Genomic DNA, 25,127 nt, shown 5'->3' with positions numbered 1-25,127 from the left:
ACTGACGACGATGACGTCGGCACAGAGCTGCCTCGTGTTTATGGCCCCCCTGCACCCCAGCTCACATATCTTCATCTTGCTTGAGATGGTGCAATACATCCTATGATATATTCTAGAGAAAGGGTGTGCATTTTGGAAAAAAAATACCTTCAAATAAACACTTATCATTTCCCCCTGTTGATTGGTAGTTTGGTTGTAGGTAAAATCAAACTCACTGGACTCCCTTTCAAAAACTGTTCTTTATTTTTAATGTCTATTTTAAAATGTGTTTTCCTCCCCTCCCCCTTTTTCTTTTTAACTTTTATAAACTCTTGTTGGTTTAGTAACTTTTATAAAGCACCTATAGCAAAGATGCTATGATAGTCAAAATTAACTATATACTTACATTACAAAGTTTATAGTCAAGATTTTAAAAATAAAACATGAATGGTTGATGAATGCTATTTCTGGAGGAATAACTCAGTTACTCAGACCCTCTCTGAGTCTCTTTCCTTCTCCCCTCTCCTTTTTTCATGTTTGTTCTAAAAACCCTGGTGGTCGAGGCTCTCATGAATGGCCTCAGGAAGGGTCCACTGGAGAAGCCCCTCAGAGGCAGCACTTAACACAAGCTTGCCAGAAGCAGTGCTCAGCTGGGTTTGAGCACATTGTGGTAGTGGTGCTCTCCAAAGGCCATGGTACTACTCACACAAGTTTGCCAGGAACTGGCAAGGAAGACCTAGCCATGGTGCCCACATATCTTTATTGTTTTTGTTTATTTTAGTTTTGGGGCCATTACTCAGGGTTTACTCCTGGCTCTTGCTCAGGGACCAAAAGGGGTTTCCTCTGTTCAAGGCAAGTGCCTTAACCCTTGTACTATCTCTCCAACCCCTGGAACGATTTTAGTCACAGCATTTGCTCACGTGTGGCTCTGGGCTAGAGAATGAAGGTTCGGTTTTGGTGCCAGGTGTTCTGGGCAGCAGAGTTTCTGAGACTGTACATGTGAGTCTGCTTTGGAATTCAACTCAGGGACTCACGCTCACAAGTCAGGGAACCATTCCCTGGGTAGCACTATAGCACTGTATGTAGCACTGTCCTCCTGTTGTTCATCAATTTGCTCGAGCGAGCATCAGTAACGTCTCCATTGTGAGACTTGTTGTAACTGATTTTGAATACGCCACGGGGAGCTTGCCAGGCTCTGCCCTGCAGGTGGGATACTCTCCGTAGCTTGCCGGGATTTCCGAGAGGGACAGAGGATTCAAACCCGGGTTGCCCATGTGCAAGGCAAATGCCCTACCCTCTGTGCTATCACTCCAGCCCATTCCCTGGGTACCCCTTCTAAAATTTTAAAAGTACTATTCCACTGGCATCCCGTTACTAAAAAAAGTTCCTTGACTCAGTCATTTCCAATTCTTCCTATATGTGTACATAGTATGAGGATATGTGTGTGTGTGTGTGTGTGTGTGTGTGTGTGTGTGTGTGTGTGTGTAAGACCTTGAATTATTTTGTTTTGTTTTCACTCGGGAAACTTTTATCTTTTCCTCTCTACTCCTGTTGCTCTGAGATTTCATGATGTTTCCTCGTTTGGATGTTTGTTCATTCATTTTGTCAGAAAGTCAATTCAATCGGAAAAGACATGTCTTTAGCTTCTGAGAAATTTTCATGTATTATTCCTTAGATAATTTCTTCCCTTCTGTAGTCTCTATTTTTGTTTTGTTTTGTTTTAGTTTTCGGGGGTTACAACAGGTGATACTCAGGGGTTACTCTTGCCTCTGCACTCAGAAATTATTCCCAGCAGGCTTGGGGGGATCATATGGGTCATCAGGGATCAAACCCAGATCAGCTAAATGCAAGGTAAGCTACTTACTGTTCTGTCACTCTGGCTCCAGGAAGTCTTTAATTTTTTTTTAACAAAATGGTCTCAGATATGCCCATTAGACAAATGGTAGACCTAAAATAATGCACTCATTTTCTTGCTTTATCTACTTTCCCCATCTCTCTCTTTAAAAAAATCTTTTTCTTGTTCTCAGAGTGTTTTGTGTTATAGCCTTGTGTCTTGGTCTCGTGGATGTCTCCTTTTTGCCACGTATGACAGAAGCTGGGTGAGTGGGAAGAGGGGGTCTCCGTGTCCCAGGACCGACCATCTCAAAAGTGGAACCCATGTTCACTGCCCAAGGACACTGTGTCATCAGTTAGCTAAACACACGGTATCACCTTTGTTTGTTGCATTTTCTGTTTTCAGAATGGAGACTTGAAAGTTCTTTTCATGATGGAAGGATTGATTTCACCATTGGTCTACACAAATAACAAAACCTCAGTCTTCTCAGAAGGAATGGTGCCTGCTGGGAAAGTTGGTGGAAGAGATAGTCTTGGGCTGGAAAGATTCTAATCCCAATTTCTGTGAGTTCTCCTGGGTCAGTGCATGATTTCCTGACTTTCCAAAAGCCACTGCCCAGAACAACTTGTCTCTTCACTTCCTTTTCCTTCAACCAAGCTATCAGTTACTCTTGATCCGTTTCCTCACTAGTCTCTAAAGTTTGGTTGACATCTGTCCTTTGCTCTCAGTTCCATGGATTTAATGTCTTTCTTTAAATTACTTGTCATTTTATTTGAGTTTTTTGGGGGGTAACAAACAGATGAAACATTTGTGTCCAATCTACTATGATCTCTCATTGCTTATTTTTATAGCCAGGGTCTGTTTATGGTGTACAGAGTGTTGGCTTTATGATTTGGACAGTGATACAGAGTTTTCCTTCAAGAGAAATATATTTCTTTTTTCCCCCTTCTATAAATGTGAGTCAGTTTATATCAAAGATTTCAAAAAACAAAATTTTAAATTTCTTTTTAAATATGTGAAAAGAAATCAGAGGTGTGCTCAATGGGAGCATTCCATTCTCCTGCGTGGCAGGTAAAACAGCACTTCCTGTGGGACTTCCCTCTCGGACATCTTGGGACAGGCATGGACACAGAGGGCTGAGGTGCTCGCTGGCTTCATCCTCAGACTTTGGTTCTCAATCAGAGACAGAACAGAGCTGCAAACAGATTTACCCCCAGTTTGATTTAGGATGGGTCCAGGACAGAGTGTAAGAGTTCAGAGCACTCTTGAAGTGGAGAGAGATGGCTTCCTGCCCCTCCCGATGGTGTCTTCCTGGTGCCTGCCCCAAAGACCAGCATAGTACCTACCCCTCCCACCCCAGGGCTCCATTCTGCAGGGTTCTGCTGGCAATCTGCCCCAGACACATTCAAGGACTCCAAGTGGACTCTGGACATTGGTGTCAGGGTGCTTCTGAGTGGCCCTGGTACTAGGTGTGGCAATTTCAGGCAACAGAGGGAATGGAAGATAATTCCATGCAGGTCCATGGGGGACTTGAGCCATAGCACAGAGGGTAGGGAACTTGTCTGGTACACAGCCAACCCAGGTTCAATCCCCCAACATCCCATATGATCCCGGAGCACCACCAGGAGGAATTCCTGAGTGCACAGCCAGGAATCAGACAAGCACCGCCAGATGTGACCAAGAAGAGAAATAGGTCTACACGCAGGTTCATGGAGTTAAGTGAGTCCCGGGAGCCCCCACATGCTTCCTTCTGGCTGTCCTGTGCCTGTTTCCTCTCCTAGCACAGAATGACTGGATGAGGTACAGCCATCTCCTCCCTCTGTCAAGGCTCTTCACTCTTCAGAAACGTGGCAATCGCAGACCCCCTAAGCCCCCCTTCCCACCCCACCCCCCCACACACATATACCTGAAGGGGAGTAGATGCCTGGGACTTGGGCTGGAGATGAGAGCATGCTGTTTGGGCACGTGTTGGTGCGATTAAGGGGCATTGATTAGTCTGCATCAGTGAAGGGAAATCATTCCTGCAGCAGCCTGGGCGCTGCCGCTGGTGGCCTGGGGGTTATTTGTTTATTTAAGTGAACCAAGTGACGGGCAGTGGAGACGTCTGAAAACTGCCTGGGTTTGTTCTCTTTTTGCTTACCTGTCCCTCCTGGGGACCATTACTCTTAGCACCTATTGTGAGGGTGATTTCGCCAATCTATCTCTGTTGGGTCCAATCAGTCAGCATGCTGGCCGGGGACTGTGTGTGTGTGTGTGTATGTGTGTGTGTGTGTGTGTGTGTGTGTGTGTGTGTGTGTGGCAGGGGGGATGGCAGGAGAGGGCTTTCTCCATCTTTAGGCTCAAGTTGGAGGGAACCAGGAGGAAGCCCAATCCTTTTGGAGACCTGGGTTCTATCTGGAAGGTAGGCAACTGTCAATGCTGAGAAGATTATACCTGAAAGGGAACCTGGAGCCCGAGTGTAGGGTCGGGGGAGGCTCACCAGATGAAAACTGCAAACTGTCACCTGCTCTTCACTGTGGAAGAGGGTAAAAGGGCGTTAGATAAAAGTTACTGTAAATAGAGTGGAAAATAACAAAGTGAAGACTATTGGCCGCTCACACCTGCAGATTAGTTCAACAAGGTGACCGAGGGGCAGAGACATGAGTGTCCTTCCTCCACCTGGTATGGTGTTAGGCAGATGCACGCCTATGCCTGGTCAGTTGGGCTTTCCAGGACAGTGAGTGGGAACTCTCCAGCTGCCCGTGAGAGGTGAGGGGAATGCAGAGGAGAAGGGCGTTGTTAAGGATGAGGTGCTTCTTCCTCACTTGCTCTTTGCCTTCATCTCTTCAGACTTGTGCCGAACAGGTGCTGGAGAGGAAGTCTGTGACCTAAAAGCACCACACTTGAGAGATGTCCAGTGGTGTGACCTCAGTGCCCGTGCCCTAGACAGGTGAGTGAAGAAAGTGCAAGATGGTTCCAGCGCTGGCCACAGTCTGGCAGCACTTAATGCCCATCTGCCTCTCACCAACAAACTGCCCTCATGAGTCCAGTCAGACCCAGAAGTGTGGAAGATAATAATAAACTATTTTTCTGACTTTAAACACCACTATAGCACCAATTTTATTTTCCATTTTTCTTTCTTTTCTTTTCTCTTCTTTTCCTTTTTCCTCTCCTCTCTTTTCTTCTCCACTCCTTCCTTTCTCTTCTTTCTTCTCCTCTCCTCATCCCTCCCTTCCTCTATGCTCTTTCTCTCCCCTCTCCTTCTCTCCCCTCTCCTTCTCTTCCTTCTTCTCTCTTTTTCTTTCTCCTTCCCTCCTTTCCCCTCCCCTCCACTCTCCTCTCCTTCCTTCCATTATCCCCTCCTCTTCTTTCTCCTTCCCTCCCTTCCCTGCCCCTCTTCTTTTCTCCCTCTTCTTCCCCTTTCCTCTCCTCCCTTCCTTCCCCTCTCCTCTGCTCTACAGGGGTCACCACCCATTGGAGCAAGGGCAACCCAGGGTGATACTCTGCCTGGCAGTGTGGGCCTGACCATTCTGGGTTTTCACTCAGTGATGTGAGGTGACCAGGGCTACACAGGGTAGTGCTGGTAGTGCCAGGGGCATGAGGTTAAAGTGATTAAAGTGAGAACCTCCTTAACCAAAGAGGTGAAGGACCTATACAAGGAAGATTACAAAATACTACTTCAAGAAATAAAAGAGGACACTAGGAAATGGAGACACATCCCCTGCTCATGGATAGGGAAGATTAACATTATCAAAATGGCAATACTGTCCAAAGCACTATACAAATTTAATGTGGTCCCTATCAGGATACCCATGAAATTTTTCAAAGAAATAGACAAAACACTCCTGAAATTCATACGGAACAATAAACCCCCATGAATAGCTAAAGCAATCCTTGGGAAAAAGAAGATGGGTGGCATCATCCTCCCCAACTTAAAACTGTACTACAAAGCAGTAGTAATTAAGACAGCAGAAACAGACCTGAAGACCAATGGAAAGTCATGAACTTTGCTTATAAGTGGATAGACATGGAGAGTATCATGCTAGGTGAAATGAGTCAGAAAGAGCGGGACAGACATAGAAGGACAGCACTCATTTGTGGAGTATAAAACAACATAACATGAGACTGACACCTAAGGATAGTAGATATACGGGACAGATAGATTGCTCAATAGCTGGAAGCCTGACTCATGAACAAAGGAGAGAAGGCAAATGGAATAGATAGGGGATCACTAAGAAAAAGACGGCTGGAGAAATCGGTTGGGATGGGAGATGTGTGCAGAAAGTAGATAAAGGACCAAACATGATAACCTCTCAGGGTCTGTACTGCAAACCATAATGCCCAAAAGTAGAGAGAGATTATGGGAATGATGTCTGCCATGAAGGCAGGGGGAGGGTGGGAAAGGGAGAGTATACCAGGGATATTGGTGGTGGGGAATGTGCACTGCTGGAGGGATGGGTGTTTGATCATTGTGTGATTGTAACCCAAACATGAAAGCTTGTAACTATCTCATGGTGATTCAATAAAATTTTTAAAAATAATAAATAAATAAACAAATAAAGTGAGGACCTCCTATGCAGTGGTGGGCTGTGCCGTGTAAGCTGCCTTCCTGGACTGTTCCCCACACAGTGATAGAACCAGAACACACAGGAGCTCTACCAAGGAGGAAAGGTGATCAGTCATCCTCACCTCTTAGGGGACGGATCTGGGATCTTCTGATTCCCCATGGTCTCTTCTCATTTTTAAGAGGCCTGTCCTGTTGTGACCAGCGTCCCAGGAGCCTTGGCTTGCCACAATGAATTTCTTCTCTACAACAGTTCCTCCAAAGGAAGTGATTCACCCTGGACTTGGATCTGGAGTTTAGATGACTTGCCAGTTTATGTCAACCAAACACATGAGTGTGGTGGGAGACTCAGGGAATGTCAAGCCACAGGCCTATTTCAAAGATCTCTTTGACGATACCTGGTGATGGGTGTGTGGTGGAGTTTCATCCCAGGAATGGAAAGTACGCTCTCTTCAAGGGATGGTTACCCCAGTGTGGGAGATGGGTCATGGAGACTCCCTCTAAGAGCCGTTGGGGTGCAGTCATGCTGAACGGAAGCACCAACTAGGTGATGGGCCAACCCAGGGTTGAAGGACGAGAATCTTTCAGTGGGTGGGAAAGGGCTTGGTGGAAAAAGAAAATGTTGGGATGTGTTGAAAGAAATTAGAGAGAAAATATAGGAAGAGCTTGAAAGCAACAGGTGGGCTTGATGGGAAAGAGCGATGAACTAAAATGAGACAGGCCTGTCCTAAGACCTTGACATTCAACACCCAGGCCTGCTGCTGGAGGCTCAGAGAGTTAACCAGGTGGATATGGGCGCCACAAGGAGTAGACAGACCCCTTGAGCCATGTACAGTGCAGAGGTGCTCCGCCTCCTCATAACCCTACTGAAAGGAGGGAAACAGGTAAGACAGCGGCCATTTGCCTGAGGTTATTTAACATGCACAAAAGTTGGACAACATCAAGTGTTGGTATCAACGTGATCTCCTGCTACACAGTAAGATGTCTGGAGAGTGGCCTGTTTGCACTCAGACATGGAGGATGCTGACCTGGACACCAGAGCCTGCCCTGGGGAGGAGTGTCGGGGATGGTCCAGGCAAGTGCGGTTTCTGAGCCTGGATGAGCTAGAGGTGACCTGCTTGTCCAACCCTAAAGGCTTCCACTAGCTAAAAAATGGCAGTTCAGGAAGGAAACTTGGGGACACTGGTGCTGGGAAATCACCTACATTGATGGAGGGATGGGTGTTGGAATATTGTGTGACTGAAATCTAATCATGAGCAGCTTTGTAAGGGTCTATCTCACAGTGATTCAATAAAAAAAGTTTTTTAAAAATGGAAGCCCATTGAATAGGACCAGAAGCAAGATCAGCCCATGTTACCAGAAATAGGACTAGTTTGTGTTTCTGACTAGGCTTTAGTGGGAAAGAGGGAAACTAAAGCCATTCCAGAATACTCCTATGCTAGGCTTACTTAGAGCAGCACGTTCATGCAGACTGTGTGAGCCAAGCCTGTGGTTTAGACACTTCAAGATTGATGAAGGATGAGCAAGGGGATCAGAGATTTAAATTAAATTAAACAGGACCGGAGAGATAGTACATAGGGTAAGGTGCTTGCCTGAACTGTGGTTGATCCAGGTTTGATCCCAGGCACCCCAGATGGTCCCTTGAGCCCTGCAAGGAGTGATCCCTAAGCGTAGAGAGAAGAGTAAGCCCTGAGAACCACCAGGTGTGGCATACAAGCAAAAATACATAAAAGTTTTACTAGTTCTAATTGCAATTTTTTCAGATCAGTAGCCACTACATAAATGACCCACAGTTTTGTAAGGTAAGCAACTTTTTGCTTAGGCCAGAGCTTCTTTTAATTTTTATTAAGGTACTGTGACTTACAAAGTGGTTCATAATAGAGTTGTTTCAGGCATATAATGTTCCAACACTAATCTGACCATCAATGTCCCCTTGCCTCCATCAATGTCTCCAGTTTCCCTCTCACCCCCACAGGCTGCCCTCTTTGCAGGCATATCACTGTCACTGTCTTCCCACTGTTCATCGATTTGCTCGAGCGGGCCCAGTAACATTGTGAGACTTGTTGTTACTGTGTTTGGCATATTGAATACATCATGGGTAGCTTGCCAGGCTCTGCTGTGCGTTGGCGAGATACTCTCAGTAGTTTGCCAGGCTCTTCGAGAGGGGCGGAGCAATCGAACTCTGGTTGACCAGGTTTGGTTGCATGCAAGGCAAATGCCCTACCTGCTGCACAGTGGGTAAGGCAGGTATATAATAAATTTATTTCGTATTACATTCTCTAAGAAAACTTAAAGGAATGGCAGATGAAATTATTCAGAAAATAAATCAATAAAACCAACTTGAGATGAAAAAATAATAACACTTAAATAAAACAAAAACCTGGTGAAATTGGGGTGGAGATGCTCTCTGTAAGGAATATCACCTCCTTGTGTCAGATGTTATAACAAAACACTTGTAGAACATTAAAAACAGTGCTCAGGGGAGGGAGAAGAAATCGTGCAGGAGTACTTCCCTTGCATGCAGCCAACTTGGGTTTGAACTCACACCCCAATTTGGTCCCCTGAGTATGACCAGAAGTGATCTTTGAGCACAGAGTCAGGAGAAAGCCCCGAACACTGGGTATGACCCCAAAATGAAACAACAACAACAAAATTTTTTGAATTAAATAAATAAAAGTGGCACCTGGAAGAGATCAGGGACCCTGTGGATGTGTTTTGAATGAGTAGAATGAGTAAAGGTAGCTGGGAATTGGATGGGGAACTTTGGGCCCTGTTCTTTTCATGGGTCCTGCATGCTAAAGCTTTGGGAGGCTGCTGGAGGCTTGGGACCCGTCTGGGAAGGACTTCTGTTCAGGCTGGTTCAAAGGGCTTGGAGCCTCTAGGGAGAAACCAGCATTATCTGAAAAACCCACTTACACTGTGCCTCTCCTGACAGGGGTGGATAAATGAAGGGTTCCTGTAATTGTATGTAAATTGTGCTTCTAAAGTGCTTGAAAAGTTTGGTGTCTTGAGCTGGCTAAATGTCACCCCCTTCGAATCTCTTCACCCTCTTAATTTGCTTAGTAAATCCCCCTTTTTTTTTCAGAGGGTAGATTACAGTAAAAGCTGTTTATCTCTCTGGCATTCTGTCAACCAGCCCTGGGGTGTGGGACCAGTGAAATGATAATGGATGCTACTGGGGAACCCGCTTTCCCCCATGCTGCAGGCTTCTGAGTCATCTAAGAAAGTTGAAAGGAATATCTTCAGTTTTAGCATTAACTCCCCCTGATTTGAAGCCAGTCTTTGACCACTGGGCATGTGTGGGGGAGGGATTTGGTCACTCCATGAGTGACATGATTGGCCAAAAGAACCATCCATGTCCAATGGCACAGGGTATATTCCCAAGTACAGCCCGAATTCAGTGCATCCAGACCATGTAGCTTCCTGAAGGTATATGGTCTGACAATGTGCCCTGGGAATGCCGCTTGCAGGAGATGCTATTGCTGTCATGTTTTCTGTACTTGCTTAAAATCTCATGGAGCATTCAAGATGGTCCCAGGACTGGTAACTCTCTGAGAAGTAGAATTTGCTTTCCTTTTCAGAAAAAGAGGCCCAGTCTGACTGCTTTAAATTTAGACCCTGATTTATGTGACAAAGGGGTTTCTAAGCCTGGATCTGATAGGGCTGGTGGCTTCTACTTTGCCTCTGTAACACTCATTCTTAGGGTCCAACCACCAGATGATAAATCCCAGGTCAGTCTCATGGAAGATCAAGCAGGGGAGAGAGAGAAGGCCAAGTCTGCCCACTTCTCTGCCCAGGTCCAGGCACAAGAGAGAGTCAGTCCTCTGCCATGCTGCAGTGTCCAAGACCGGCCCATGGGACAGGGTTCATGGGAATGTTGGTTTATGAACTGGAGAGATCACACAGAAAGTTGGGCTCTTGCTTTGCATATGGCTGACCGGGAACTGATCCTTGACACCGTATACAGTCCCTGAGCACCACCAGGAGTGATGCCTGAGCACAGAGCCAGGAGTAAGCCCCAAGCACTGTCAGGTATGGCTCCAAAACACATCCATCCATCCATCCATAAATAAATTAAAAAAACACTGTTTTTTTCCCCCTGCTATCCAAAAGAGGTTCCTCTGAAACCCTCCCTAAGTTCAATTAGAAGAAGTGATGACCATTAATTCACACAGAATTTTTTTCTAGCACTCCCAGGTCTCCAGTATAATCTATTCAGCCACAGAAAATAGCACATAAAACCAGAAGTCGCACAACAGCCATGGAGTAAGATCAGGAATGCTGTGACATAGTCTATAGAGCGCAGGTCCCAGGAATGATACTCGCTGGTACCTCGCTTGTGGCTAAGCGTGCTCACTGCCCCTTGAATAGCATTTGCAAAACCAGCATGAAAAATGTTTCTTTTCATCTTGTTGTAAGAATGAAAAACCTGTTTGGAGTTACCCGCAGTTAGCAAAAACAGGTCTTTCTTCACTGCAAAGTGGTGTGACACAAACTTTGGAAAAGCCTGGGTTAGGGGGGATATTCTAGAACAATAATAGGTGGTGGTATTTTCAATTACCAAGTTTTGGTGTGATTTTTAAGTCAGCAGTATACAGTAAACACAATCCTTGCGTGTGTGTGTGTGTGTGTGTTAATCATTGGGTGGGCTATTTGGGGGGGTCACACCCAGTGGTACTCAGGTCCTACTTCCCCAGCTCTGTGCTTGGGGGTCTCTCCTGATGGTGCTCGGGGGATCATGAAAATGCTGAGGATTCCATTGGGGTTGGCTTCAAGTGAGGCCAGCACCTCAACCCCTCCACTGTCTCTCTGCCACCTGTAAATAAATTTACATAGGAATGCTTGAAGTACTTATTATTCCTTGAAAAAATAGTAACTTACTTCCCAACTCAATTTTTTGTTAATATTTCAGCTAATTGTATCATGGTAAAAATTGTATCACACAAAGATGACCAATTAAATGGTCATTAAGCACATGATTCTGTGGCACAAAGTACATTCACACTGGCCTGGCATCAGTGCCACTATCAATCCCCCCAAACTGAAGCTCTGTAGCTACTAAACAACTAACTGTTCTTCTCAACAGAAACTAGTAACTGTACATATTCTATGCTGCTATCAGTTTGATTGTAATTTGTCCCATATACATGGAATAGAAGTACCTCTCCAAGAAACACATTCCTTGTGGTCTTCACATTTGTATTCTGTAAATCTTTGTACCCACTGTGATGAGTAATTTTATGTGTCATCAGGCATGTGTTGTAAGATGCTCAGAACATTCTTGGTATTCAGGAAAGGATGCTTCTAAATGAGAGTAACACTGAAGTTCATAGACTTAAGTAGACTGTCCTCATGAAACCGGATGGGCCTTACCCAACTTGTAGAAGACCTCAACAGACTAAAAGGTGGGTCCTTTTTATAATTAAGGAATTTTTCTGCCTAATGACCTTTGAACTGACACATCAACTTTTCCTGACTAATTAGCTCTTGTTGGTTCTACAACAGCTTCAAGTCTTGAAACCTGAACTGAATTATTGGCTCTGCAGCCTTTGGACTTGCCAACTTCCATATTTGTGTGAGCCAATTCCCACTAATAAATCTGTGTGTGTGTGTGTGTGTGTGTGTGTGTGTGTGTGTGTCTATGTATATACCCTTCTAGTTTAGTTTCTCTAGAGAACCCTGACTGACATACATTTTATGGCCTGGATTGGTGGGTTTTTTTTTTTCTGCAAAACGGACAATTTGAAAACCAAGTTCAGATTAATGTCTCCAGTTAATACTTGATACTGTGCCCATATGCTCACATAGGTGTACCCCACAGGGCTTCTTTGCTGTGAAAAGAAAACCCTGTGTTTCTTAGGAAGTGCGTTGGGGTAGAATATGGGCATTGCCTGTGTCTTAGCTATAGTTTGCACCTCCCCATACAACCCTATCAACCCTCCTTGTTCAGGCCTGTTGTCCACTACTTAGAACCAGGACATGGGAAAGGCAGGGCAAGGGTGGTGGCCTGTCAGGGATGGACAGGAAAGTGCAGAGGCAGAGCCACTACTTTGCTCTGAGCACAGTCAACAGATTCGTGCCAAGTTTCATGACCCTTTGTTGACAATAAAGACACTCGGAGTTGGAGTGGGGACACTACAACCATTGGAGCCTCCCCCAACTGTCCCTCCCATACTTCCAGAAGCCCCGGCAGCCACACCAATGTTCCACAGCCCCCTGGTCCTGCTCTACAGATTCACAGCTTAATCTCCAAGGAAATGTAAGCCAAACTGCTAAAATTCATGGATACACGGGTTGTCCTGGCTAAAAACTCTGGGGCACCCTCGGGACCGGGGCAGGCCAACACACTGCTCTGCCAAAGTCCAAGCAGCTGCACTTGTGCCCCATTGCTGCCACTATGCCAATGCCCCAACTCCACTGCCAGTTCAATCTCTGCAAAGAAACCAAACAGTGAAAATTCCAAGTACCCAGGTTTTCGGGCTGAAAACTCTGGGGTTCTTCTTGGAGTGGGGGTGGATAGTCTCCTCCACCCCACTCCCATATTTCAGGAATCCGGGAAAACCAGGCCCACATCTCACAGTTACTGCCATGTCAACTCATCCATTGGCCCAGTTCCACAGGTACGGAAGGTTCTAGACCCTACATGCAACACCTCCAATTTTCACAAAAATGACATGACCAAATTAAATGGGGAAGTAACATAGATGCCAAGTATACTCAACAAACAAAAAATGATAATACGGAAAACTCATTGAGCACAAACAGCTCAATAAACCTGCAGAAAAGGACATAAAGACTCCGTAGTAACAATTTTCACAAATTTTCTTTTATTGAAGTATTTTTTATTTTAATTATAACAAAGGGCTGGAGCAATAGCACAGTGGGTAGGGCATTTGCCTTGCAAGTGTACAACATGGCCCATCTGAGTTCGATTCCTCTGTCCCTCTCAGAGAGCCCGGCAAGCTACTGAGAGTATTTCGCCCACACAGCAAAGCCTGGCAAGCTACCTGTGATGTATTCAATATGCCAAACACAATGGTCACAATGGAGACGTTACTGGGCTCGCTTGAGCAAATCGATGAACAACGGGAGGACGGTGACAGTGACAGTTATAACAAATAATATAAAATATTGTGTGCCTACTAAAGAGGCGGAGGGACTGACTCTGCACCAGGATCTTTTCACTTGGAGGACCCTAGAGGGGGGCGGGTGAGAACACTCCCCGCCCCAAGGGACCCAACCCCGGCAGCTGACCTCCATTACCCAACCACTGTCACACTCCAGGCCACTTTCCACATGCTCGACCAGAGCCTTACAAATGAATGAACATATTCCTGGACTGCACAACACGCCATAAGACACTCCCTACAAATTTTCCATAATTACCACACCATATATGATGGGAAAAAAAAAATATATATATATTTATCTCGGAGCGATAGCACAGTGGTAAGGCATTTGCCTTGCATGTGGCCGGCGTGGCTGACCTAGATTCGATCCCTCTGCCCATCTCAGAGAGTGCGGCAAGCTACGAAGAGTATCTTGTCCCTACGGCAAAGCCTGGCAAGCTCCCCGTGACATATTCGATATGCCAAACACAACAAGTCTCATTATGGAGACGTTACTGGGCCTGCTCGAGCAAATCGATGAGCAACGGGAGGACAGTACTACAGTGCTTTAACTTGGAGAGACCGGCAAGCTCCCGAGAGTATCCTGCCTGCACGGAAGAGCCTGGCAAGCTAGCCATGGCTTATTGGATACGCCAAAAACAGTAATAACGTGTCTCATTCCCCTGACCCTGAAAGAGTCTCCAATACATTGGGAAAGACGAATAAGGAGAGGCTGCTAAAATCTCAGGGCTGGGACGAATGGAGACATTACTGGCACCCGCCTGAGTAAATCGAAGAACAAAGGGATGACAGTGATACAGTGATACTAAAGAGGCAGGCTTGGAGATTGACTGGGAAAATGGGGACAATGGTGCGGAGGAAGGTCACTCTGGTGGTGGGATTGATATCAGAACAATGAATGCTCATAACAATTGTATTGGAAACAATTTTGTAAACCATGTGTTGAGAGCTGAGAAATGTACACTGGTGGAGGGACGGGTGTTGGACTACTGTATGACTGAAATCCTATCATAAACAGCTTTGTAAGGGTCTATCTCACAGGAATTCAATAAAAAGTTAAGAAAAATGAATAAATAATAAAAATAAGTAAAGTAAAGTAAAGGCCCTCCCGTTGATCATCGATTTGCTTGAGCGGGCCCAGTAACGTCTCCATTGGAGACTTTGTTGTTACTGTGTCTGGCATATCGAATACGTCATGGGGAGCTTGCCAGGCTCTGCCGTGCGGGCGAGATACTCTCCCAAGAATAATCATCAGAGCCTATGGATCCCTACTTCCCTTCATATCATTCCAGAGACAGGGAAATTCTGCCTGCACAAATAATCTGAAGTAACGCGTCCTCCTAGCAGCCCCTAGGCAGCACTTTCTCTGGGCCTGAATTCACACTTGGTTAGGGGAGCAGTCTGAGAAATATAGCCCACCACGCCAGGTTCATCATAACTGCTCTGCATTTTCCGAAAATGGATCATACGTGTTTATCTCTGTCATACTCAGGTCCAGGCCAGAAAATCAGAGTCCAGGTGATGTACCATAAAATGGAAATAGTTTAATAGAGGGCATTTGATTGACAGGTGAGAGATGAGCTGAGTAGTGAGTGGGTGAGAGCGGCCAATCAGATCAGAGACTGCAGATGGGTGGGTACAAGGGAGGAGGCGCTCTCTGCTGAGATCTTGGAACCAAAACTGAGGGGAAGCTACCCCAGCCCAGGGGCCCTCAGGTGCATATCAAACCAGGTGTACCTCTGGGCTTCCCCTGAAGAATCCATCCTCCTGCAAGAGAGAGGAGGTGGGAGTAGACTGACCCTGGAGCGAGTCACCTAGACTCAGAGTGGGGCCTCAACAAGGACAGAGTGAGTCCCACTGACCAGAGCTGAAGCAACAAAAACTAGGCCCTGGTCTTATTATTATTATTATTTTTAAAATCAACATTTCACAGAATACTCACAAACAAATCCAACCTGGATGTAAACACTAGCTTCTCCATTTGCTAACTACGTAACATGGGCTGGATTTATTAATCTCTCTGAGTTCCAGTTGTCGACAAGGATAATTACAGTACATTTCTCAAAAAAAAAATGTCATGAGATATTGTGGGAAAAAGAGCAGACTTGAAGGATGGCCTTTCACATGCACCCAGAAATCCACAGGCAGGAAGAAACAAGGGCCCATCAAAACTAGGGGATACCCCCCTCTTTTATATAGCAGGGCAAACATTTGTACATAATACTGACTACCTATGACTTAATCCTTAATACAGGCATTTATATATAAATAAAAGTAATGTTAGACATAAATGCAATACATAAATATGATATCTTCTACCGCACCCACTGGTCCCTTCCAGAAAAAGCTTTAGAATTCTGAGGAAGCCAGGTTCTTGTACTCACAAGTAAACAAACTTCAATAGGGGATTTATTACCTTTCAAATAACTTTTGAATATACCTTTGAAAATAAGAAAATGGGAGGGGGGATGGTTGCCCGACAGTAAATGAGGTCAAATATGCATTTGAAAAGAAATTCAAATGTCTCTTTCCAAAGAACAGTTATAATGGTTCCTACAGAAGAACAAAGAGGAGCAGGAATTGGAAGGTCTGCAAGGGTCCTGAGGGTTTCTCTGAGGTAGATCTGTAAACACATTCTTTGTGGCTTCTGGGTTTCATGCAGGGAATGTGGGACCGGAAGCACTGAGGATCTTGGGGGACTAATTTTAATATCAGAGGAGACAATATGATCATGGAACTAAACACTCTCAGTTCAAAGTCTGGAATGCAAAACAGAAAACAAAAACCACCAAACCCACAGCTCAAAATGCTTATTAAGCAGCAGCATCTCGTGTGTGTGTGTGTGTGTGTGTGTGTGTGTGTGTGTGTGTGTGTGTGTAAGTGCCCGCTTGTGCGTATCTTTGTAGACGTTCAAGTATCTATGTCCATGCTTGTGCATGCACTAATGTGGTTTTAAGGAAAGTAAATGAGGGACTTTTCTCTTTGGGGTATTTCTTGGATCTGCCAACATGTTGGGAGAGTTAGGAGAGGGGGTGGTGGTGGGGGAGGGAGAATGTGGGGAAATGTCAGTGTCTTGATGTCGTTTATGTCAATCAGTTGGGAATGCGAGAGACAAATGAGCTTGGTTTGTTTTCACACGTCCATTATTTGATGCCAACATTTGCTGGTAGTTCTCACACCTGAGAGCTATTTAAGCTTCTGCAGACACAGATGCCCCTCGCTGGTGCTGGCATGCTGGGCACTGAGTGGAGAGGCGGCCTCCCCAGCCTGCAGGCTGCCATGTGGGCCTGGTGTGTGGAAGGCTGTGCATTGTCTTTTGTGTGTTTATTTCAGGCTGTGGTTGGGATCCCTCAGTGTCCCTGTTCCAAACACAGCTGTGGGGTTTGGGGACACATCTCTGGTGTTGCTTCTCTCTATGAGTCCTTTTCCAACCTGACTTAGCTCAGCCAGTTTCCTTGGCTCTGGTCTAGTCCCAACTTGCCCTCTGCGGAGAGAGCAGGAGATGGGAAGGGGCTTGATCTGTTGGGTACTCTGGCCATCTGCAAGTAACTCTCCCCTGGGAGGTTCCCCCAGCGGAGAGTCTAGAAGACCACGCCCCAACTCCCATCAGGCCAGTTGAAACCTAAAGACCCAAATCCACACCAGCTCCCGTTCCTGGTCTGAAATGAGGACACAGAGATACCTTTATACTCATTAATTTCTGGCGGGCCCCATCAAGGGAACCCCCAAACAATCACCTCCCATGAAGTAAAAGTGAGCTGGTCATTTTCACTTACTTTTTTTTTTCTTTTTGGGTCACACCTGGCAATGTACAGGGGTTACTCCTGGCTCTGGGCTAAGGAATTACTTCTGGCAGTACTTGGGGGACCATATGGGATGCTGGGAATCGAACCCAGGTCGGCCACATGCAAGGCAAACGCTCTATCCGCTGTACTATTGCTCCAGCCTCACTTACTCTTATTCTTCTCTGAAAGCAGAGCATGTTCCTCTTCCGGCAGGTCACTCCTTCAGTCTGGCTGGAGAGCCCCTTGGAGAGTGCTCTGGGCAGGAAGAAGGACTGATGGGAGGGAAAGGGGAAGCTGGAAATCCCAGGATTTGGGAAAAGGGGGGCTGGTCTCTGGTGTGTGACGCAAGAACCTTAGAAACAGTGTCCTGGATTCAGTCCCAGTTTGATTCACACCCCCCAAGAGGGCTGATCCCCTCCCACACAAGTCATTTGATCTTTTCCTGCTTCTGTTGCATAGGGCCACTAGAGATTTGGTGGGGATTCGCAAGGGCTAGGTAAACTAAAAGTAGCACTCTCTGTAGCACTTTCCTCCAGTTGTTCACCGATTTGCTCCAGCGGGCACCAGTAACATCTCCATTGTGAGACTTGTTATTGCTGTTTTTGACATATTGAATACACCATGGGGAGATTGACAGGCTCTGCCGTACGGGCGGGATACTCTCGGTAGCTTGCTGGGCTCTCCGAGAGGGATGGAGGAATCGAACCCAGGTTGGCCATGTGCAAGGCAAATGCCCTACCAGCTGTGCTATCGCTCCCACCAAACTGGAAGTATGGATACATAAAAAGATTCGTGTCTTGTAATTGTCTTATCAGGCACTATTCCTGCCCAAGCTGTTCCACCATAGAGGGGACATAAAACAAGTCAAGGGACAGCTAGAAAGCTGCTGACAGGGCTATCTGATGGGTTGCATGACTGATTGGAACTCACTGGAGGAAAAGGAGAAGGAGGAGGAAGAGGAGGAGGAGGAGGAGGAGGAGGAGGAGGAGGAGTCTTTGGGAAGACTTCAAGGAAGTAGTGGTTCTTGAGGTTGCCCAGGAAGAGGAATCTGGGAGGAATGGGCTGTTTGAAGTAATGAAAATTATGGCTGTGGAGCCCTGGGCCTCTTCAATTAGGTCAGTTTCACAAATCCACCCCTACCAGACCTCGCCTGTCTCAGGGGAACTCTGGGAGATTTTCCAAGAGGACCAGTTTCCTCTGATTTAGGGGTTGGGTGTTGTTAGAGTCAGTCGAGTCTGGTGAAACTTTCTCATGGCTGTCAAAGACTTGGATTCGACTCTGTGCTTTTCCATCCCAGACAGGTGACTTTCAGCTAACCCACAACCACTGAATTCCCTGGACACGTGCTTGACTCTGTAAGGTGTCCGTGGGTGATAAAAGAGGTCACAGATGTCAGTGAAAGTCATATCCCTACAGCATTTGTTTTTTGGATGAATGTGTGGTTCTCTCCAGAGTAGAGAATGAGATGGAAAATTTTCTCTTGCCAGACCCATGCCCTGGGCTGTGCACCCAGCAGTCACACAGGTTGTGGATGGGACTGTGGCTGCTCCATGGGCTGGAAGCTCCAGGTGATGAATAAGGGTTAGAAGGGACTCCATCTCTTGCACAGCTGTGATGCTATGTTCAACCCAGAGTGAGGCATATACCCCCAGGTGCTCTTCTGCCAGGTTCCATCTCAATTGAGTTCCAACATTCCTCCCTATGGGTCCACCTGGCCAATGAAGGATGAGGTCAGTCTGACAACAGGGGACCCTTTGGTCATCTTTGCTCCAGAAGGCCTTGGTCAAGAGCAGAGCAAATGAAGAAACCTGCTCAATGCTGGGATGCGACCCCAAAACAAGACCTTTCTCTTCAACATCTGTGCCAGTAATTTCCTAAAGCCTCCACTGCAAGGACCGCTCTCTGCTCCCACCACCCCTGCAAAGCATTTATTCCTCCCTTTGTTTCTTTTATTCAACAAATATTATTGAGTTGTATGGCAGGTTCTGGACTAGGTGATGCGTACCTCATGATAAATAAGTTTGACCGTGTCCTCGTTGTCTGTAAATTATATTCTAGGGAGGGACAGAAGTAAGTTATTAACTGAAGGACTACTTAATATTTCAGATCAGCAAAGGGTTTTGTAATAACCTGGGAACAGGACTTCAATATTAGAGAGTAATGATTAAGGGATCTTCCATGAGGTACTCGTATTTTTGCTGAGAGTCAAAGGATAGAAAAGGAGGAAAAGGTTAGATGAAGAATTTCGAAGCAAGAGACAGAGTGAAGAGCAAGTGCAAAGGCACTGAGGGAGCAAAGAGCCAGAGTAGGAAAAGAATTTAGGATAGGAAAAGATAAACCAGTGTAGCTAAAGAGAAAGAGGATGGGTGGTATGAAGCCGGGAAACCTTGTTCAAGCTTTAGACTCTTCCTTTTCTGCTGGGAAACCATCCCAGGGTTCCAGCTCAAGAAGTGCTATAGTACATTGAGTTAGGGGATTTCTCCCTTGGTCTGTTGCTAAATACATTATGATCATGCTCATGGGCTTTTGCTGTAGTGGTCTGGTTTCTTGTTTACACCCCTAACTGATGTGAGTTTCTCTCTCCCTTCCTTTCTCCCTCCCTCCCTTCCTTCCTTCTTCCCTTCCTTCCTTCCTCCCTCCCTTCCTCCCTTTCTTTTCCTTCCTCCCTCCCTCCCTCCCTCCCTCCCTCCCTCCCTCCCTCCCTCCCTTCCTTCCTTCCTTCCTTCCTTCCTTCCTTCCTTCTTCCTTCCCTCCCTCCCTCCCTCCCTTCCTTCCTTCCTTCCTTCCTTCCTTCCTTCCTTCCTTCCTTCCTTCCTTCCCTCCTTCCCTCCCTCCCTCCCTCTTCCTTCCTTCCTTCCTTCCTTCCTTCCTTCCTTCCTTCCTTCCTTCCTTCCTTCCTCTTTTTCTTTATTTCATCCAGGGATTGACTTAATATAGGACTAAGGTCAAATGTGAATTTCTTGAGGCAGAGAGTCTGTGATCCTTTCGAGCACCCAGTCTAGCATCTGACTTTGACTACATACTCTAAAACTTTGTATTGAATCAAATTCAATTCAATAAGGTCACTACATGTGGAGGTTGCTGATGACCAATAACACAGGAATCAGATGCTTGGCTCTGAAGCAATCTAAGCAGAAGTTGATCTCTTCCAGTGGGGGTAGTCTAGGAATTCTATTTGGGGGGAAGGAACCTTGAGTCAGTGATCGGGATGGGAATGATGAAATAATAAACAAGAAGCAGATTGGGACAAGGGAGGAGGATGAAGGCTGATGAGGTCATGCATTCAAAGATTGCCAGTCTGTGAAAGAACCCAAGCTGACAAGGGTTAATTTCACTAAGCTTTCGAATCTGAGTCATAAATGCAAGCAACAATAATCCTGAGTGAACAAGATCACACCACATACCAGTTCTTCCCACACATGGACCTATAACTTGGGTTTATGTGCTGGAGCACATACTTCTGGGTGGAGCTCGTAAAGTCTCTCTTCCATCAGCTGATAAATCTCATCCTCACCTATGACAGCAAACCCACCTACCCATCCCATCCCTCAAAACATCCCAATATTTCTTGATAGACACATCTGTTGTCTTATATGCAATAGAATTGTAATCACCTGTATTTAAAACTAATGGATTTGAAATAACCTGCAGGCTTCCACTTTAATGAGAGTTAGATTAATGAAAAAGGACCTTTTGCCTCAGATTGCATGACAACATTTTCAAATTACATTCCTGGAACAGAGAATTCACTTATTCAGAGTAATTGGATGCTGACTTGGGTTAATACGTACAATGTCCTTAAATGAAAATGTTCTATTGTAAGTGGAACTGTATGATACCTGAGGCTCTCTCAATAGATTCAGTTGGACTCTGAGTTAATTATACTGCATGCTATTTTTTGAATGAATTCAAGCATGAATTCTACACGGTAGAGATTGGGATAATTATATTCAATTCTGCCTGGTGCCCCGCTGAAAGAATTGACCTTTTAGATAAAACGAGTCTCCCGAGCAAGAAACCTGAAGAAAGTCCACACAAAGCATGCAGATGCAAAAGCAGAGAAAGTCTTAAGTGAGAGGGGGAGCTGGGGGCAGGCTGGGGGCGGGGGGCTAGCTCAAGGAACAGTAGCATCAGCAAGATTGATTTTTTGTCACGGGAAAGTATTTCTGTTTTGTAGCTTGTTTTGTATCCTTGGTACATAAAGGTATAATTTAAAACCATTGATTTTACTAAGCTGTTTTCTCATCAGTAACACAGCTAAAAAAGTAGCAGCATGAAGAATGAGAAACCGACAAAAAGCAATTTCTGGAAGACCTCTGGGTGTGGGGGTCCCAGGAATGAAGAACACCCCCTTTTCAAGCTGTGACCTCCCCTGACATACTTCCTCATGGTCCAGCCAGAGCTTCCAGGTCTGATCACCTGGGTGGGTTGGAGATTTAGCTCAGTTCTCACTCAGCCTTGCGGCTTTTGCCCAGGGGCTTTGACGCTCTGTGACTCAGTTTCCCCATCTGTCCAATGGGGTTGCCATGAAAGGGATGTGAAGCACTTGGCATGGCATGTGGACCCAGGAACCCTCCCTCGGCTGCCTTTATGAGCACCATGCCTCTGGCAGACAAGTCTCTCCCCAGGACAGTGGAAGAAAGGAAGCCCATTAAGAGGATTAAATGCATCAGGAGGATTAAAAATCCTTGTCCCTTTGGGGAAAGGCTGCGCTGTAAGGGGTGGGTCCTTCTGGTCAGAGCATGTCATCGGAATCCAGGGAGGGCTGAGACCGGATGGGGCAGATTGCTGAGCTCTGGTTTCCAGCCCGGCACGAGGCCACCGGGGTCTCCCCATTAAAGGGGCTGCCTCATTCTGCTGTCCACTCCCGTGGCTGTCTTGAAAGCAGAGGATGGTGCTTTATCTCACCCTAGCACCTTTCCCAGTTAATAAGAGACCTCCCCACCCCTATTAGGAACCTGCAGCCGGCCACACACCAGACCCTGGCCGCCAGAAAGGGCAAAGGAACATCACCCTTTAGATCCTCTCTGAGAAATGTCCCCCGCCCTTGTCAACCTTGCCCCCCTTTCTCAGGACCCTCTCACCCCCATGTGTTCACTTTGGAGCACTTTCAGCAGCATTTGTCACACACCTTTCCTCACCTTGCTCTGGAGGACTCAACCTGAGGTGAGTGCATGCCCAGGTGTCAGAATCTAGAGTCTGGCCCTACGTGTGCAGCTCTTTCCTTCTGGGGGAAGCTGCTTCCCTTTGCTTCTGGTGCCTGTCAATACCCTTGGCTTCTCTCTTTAAGGACACTGGCAGTTAGTGTTGGCTCACAGCGTTATCCAGGATGAACCACACCCGCGCATACCATCTACCATCTCAGGTAGCAAACGCAGGGCCTAGGGATTCGTGCCAGGATGTCTCCGGGACCACCACTTAGCCGCTACTACAGCTCACAATTTCTTGGCTGCCCTTCTCGGGAAATTTTATTGTTAATTTTTTGTTTTTTGGGGGGAGGTTACACCCACCAGTGTTGAGGAACTGCTTCTGATGCATTGCTCAGGGGTCACTTCTGGTGGTGCTGGGGGACCATGGGGTGCCAGGCATGAACCCCAGACCTCCTGTATATGAAATAGGCCTCCAGCCCTGTGTGTCCGCTCACAGAACATGTCCTGGCCTGTCAGGACATGTTCGCCTGGATCAGCACATGTTGCCCTGTGCCTGTGAGTTTGCTAATGACTGGATGACATCTTAGAAGTTCTCCTGCTCCCTCACTCTTTCTTCCCAGGGCAGCTGCCAACATTCTAAGCACTTTGGAGGTGCTTCTCAGAGGCCCTGCATTCTGCCCTACCTGCACCAGTCATGTCTGTGGACTGGAGTGGCAGGAGCCTGCTCTCCTTGGGGAATCCACCTCCTCTTGCTCCCCATGGAGTGGGAATGGGGCTGGTCTCCCCTCCTTCAATTGTTGGACCTTGAACAGAATCTCTGACTTGATGCTCCCTGACTTAAATCATCTTAGGGTATGGGGCTACTGGAGGGACCCAGCAAAGTTAGAGGGCCTGTGGGGACTGGAGCGATAGCACAGCATGTAGGGCTTTTGCCCTGCATGCAGCCGACCTAGGTTCGATTCCCAGCATCCCATATGGTCCACTGAGCACCACCAGGAGTAATTCCTGAGTGCAAAGCCAGGAGTAACCCCTGGGCATTGTCGGGTGTGACCAAAAAGAAAAAAAATCAGAGGGCCTGATCTGGACTCCACCTCCCTATCCCCCCCCACACTCGTCCAGGGCCAGTGCTTCTGGGATGGACACAAAGAAAACTCAGAGCCGGAATTCTAGAACTATTGGCAAAAGGGTTGGTCTCCTCTTCTCTGATGGACTGTAAACTAAGGGACTAGAAGCCCACAGTGACCAGGAACCATATCGAGAGGCCAATAGGAGGGGGAAAAAAAAAGCCAAAACACAGTGAGAAATCTAAGACCCAATGATCAACTTCTAAACTTCTAGATCCAGCTGTGCCTGAAGCTATCTCTATCCTTACCACTGCATTTCCATAAAGCCAAGTATCACTCTCTTTGCCTTCGGTGAGCCTGATTCAGAATTTTGCCTTGATAATGAAGAGCATTCTCATGCACAGATTTGCTGCGTGATTACCTGCTTGGAATTGACCACTTGAGGCTAAGCAGATGACACATTCAGCCACCAAGCAGTAGAATTGCGCCTGCTCTGTGCCAAGTGGGAGGCCTGATGCACAGAGAGAGCAAGGCCCTTCCCCACGTCTCAAAGGTTCCTCTCTTGAGTTAGGATCCAAGGTCTCGGAAGACACGCCAAGTCAAGTTCTGAGCTTCTCTGATTTGTGTTGGATGGTTTTTTACCTTAGCATTATCAATGTGTTTACTTGGACCTTCAGCTCTTCCTCTCTTATATAGATGGTAACCTGAGCTCTCCTCACACAGCTGGACTTCTCCTTGGTCTGTCTGGGTGTGCCACACTGAGGCCATCTGTCTACTGGGCTGAGTCTGTACCGCTTGATGTACGTTCTCAGGAGAGCTGCCTGTTACCTGCAGAAGCTTGGGGTTTGCTTCTCCAAGGAGGGCATAGTTCTTCTCTGCTGGTGTCACCACAAGTGAAGTGTGTGTTCTCATCATCCTTTTGGATGATCAAAATTGACCAGGGGCATTTTGTAGGATGATCAGGATTGGCCAGGGGCATTTTGTAGGAGAAGCCCGGGTTCTACATTCTCTCCCTACTTCTGACATTAACACTAGTTTTCTGATATTGGTCAATTACTTCTATGACTTTGGGGTTTCATTCCTTGTTTCTTTGCGTGGTGGAGGTTGTTGATTTTGTTTGCTTTGTTTGGGAGCCCCAAGTGGGCTGTGCTTAGGACTTGCTCTGTGCTCAGGGGTCACTTCTGGCAGGCTCGGGGGACTCTAGGTGATTCCAGGCATAGGACCCAGGTTGGCTATGTGCAAGACCAGCTCCCTACTGGGGATTGAACCTGGGTTGGCTATGTACAAGGCAAATGCCCTACCCACTGTACTATCACTCCAGCACTGACCTCTATCTTCTTTCTGAATCCTGCCTCCAAATCCCTCTGAATCGTAGATGAGCTAGGTGATCTCTAAGCTTCTCCTAGGCTTGCCCTTTGTACAGTGCCATGACTTCGGTGCCAAGAAATAGATACTTTGTCTATTTGAATCTTGGTTTGGAAATGGTCTTCCATCCATGAGTAGCCATGGTCCCTCTATCCAGAGGTCTGAGGCAGGATTGCGGGGAGCAGCAGCCGGGGCTCTACCCCAGAGGCCCCCCGTAGCTCAGACAAAGCCCTTTCTTAGTTCCCCCCTTGGTTCTTCTGATATTTGGAGGAGAAAT

The sequence above is a fragment of the Sorex fumeus genome, unplaced genomic scaffold (assembly GCF_029834395.1).
Source record: "Sorex fumeus unplaced genomic scaffold, SorFum_2.1 ptg000122l, whole genome shotgun sequence".
NCBI lineage: Eukaryota > Metazoa > Chordata > Mammalia > Eulipotyphla > Soricidae > Sorex > Sorex fumeus.
This window is presented reverse-complemented; position numbering follows the sequence as displayed.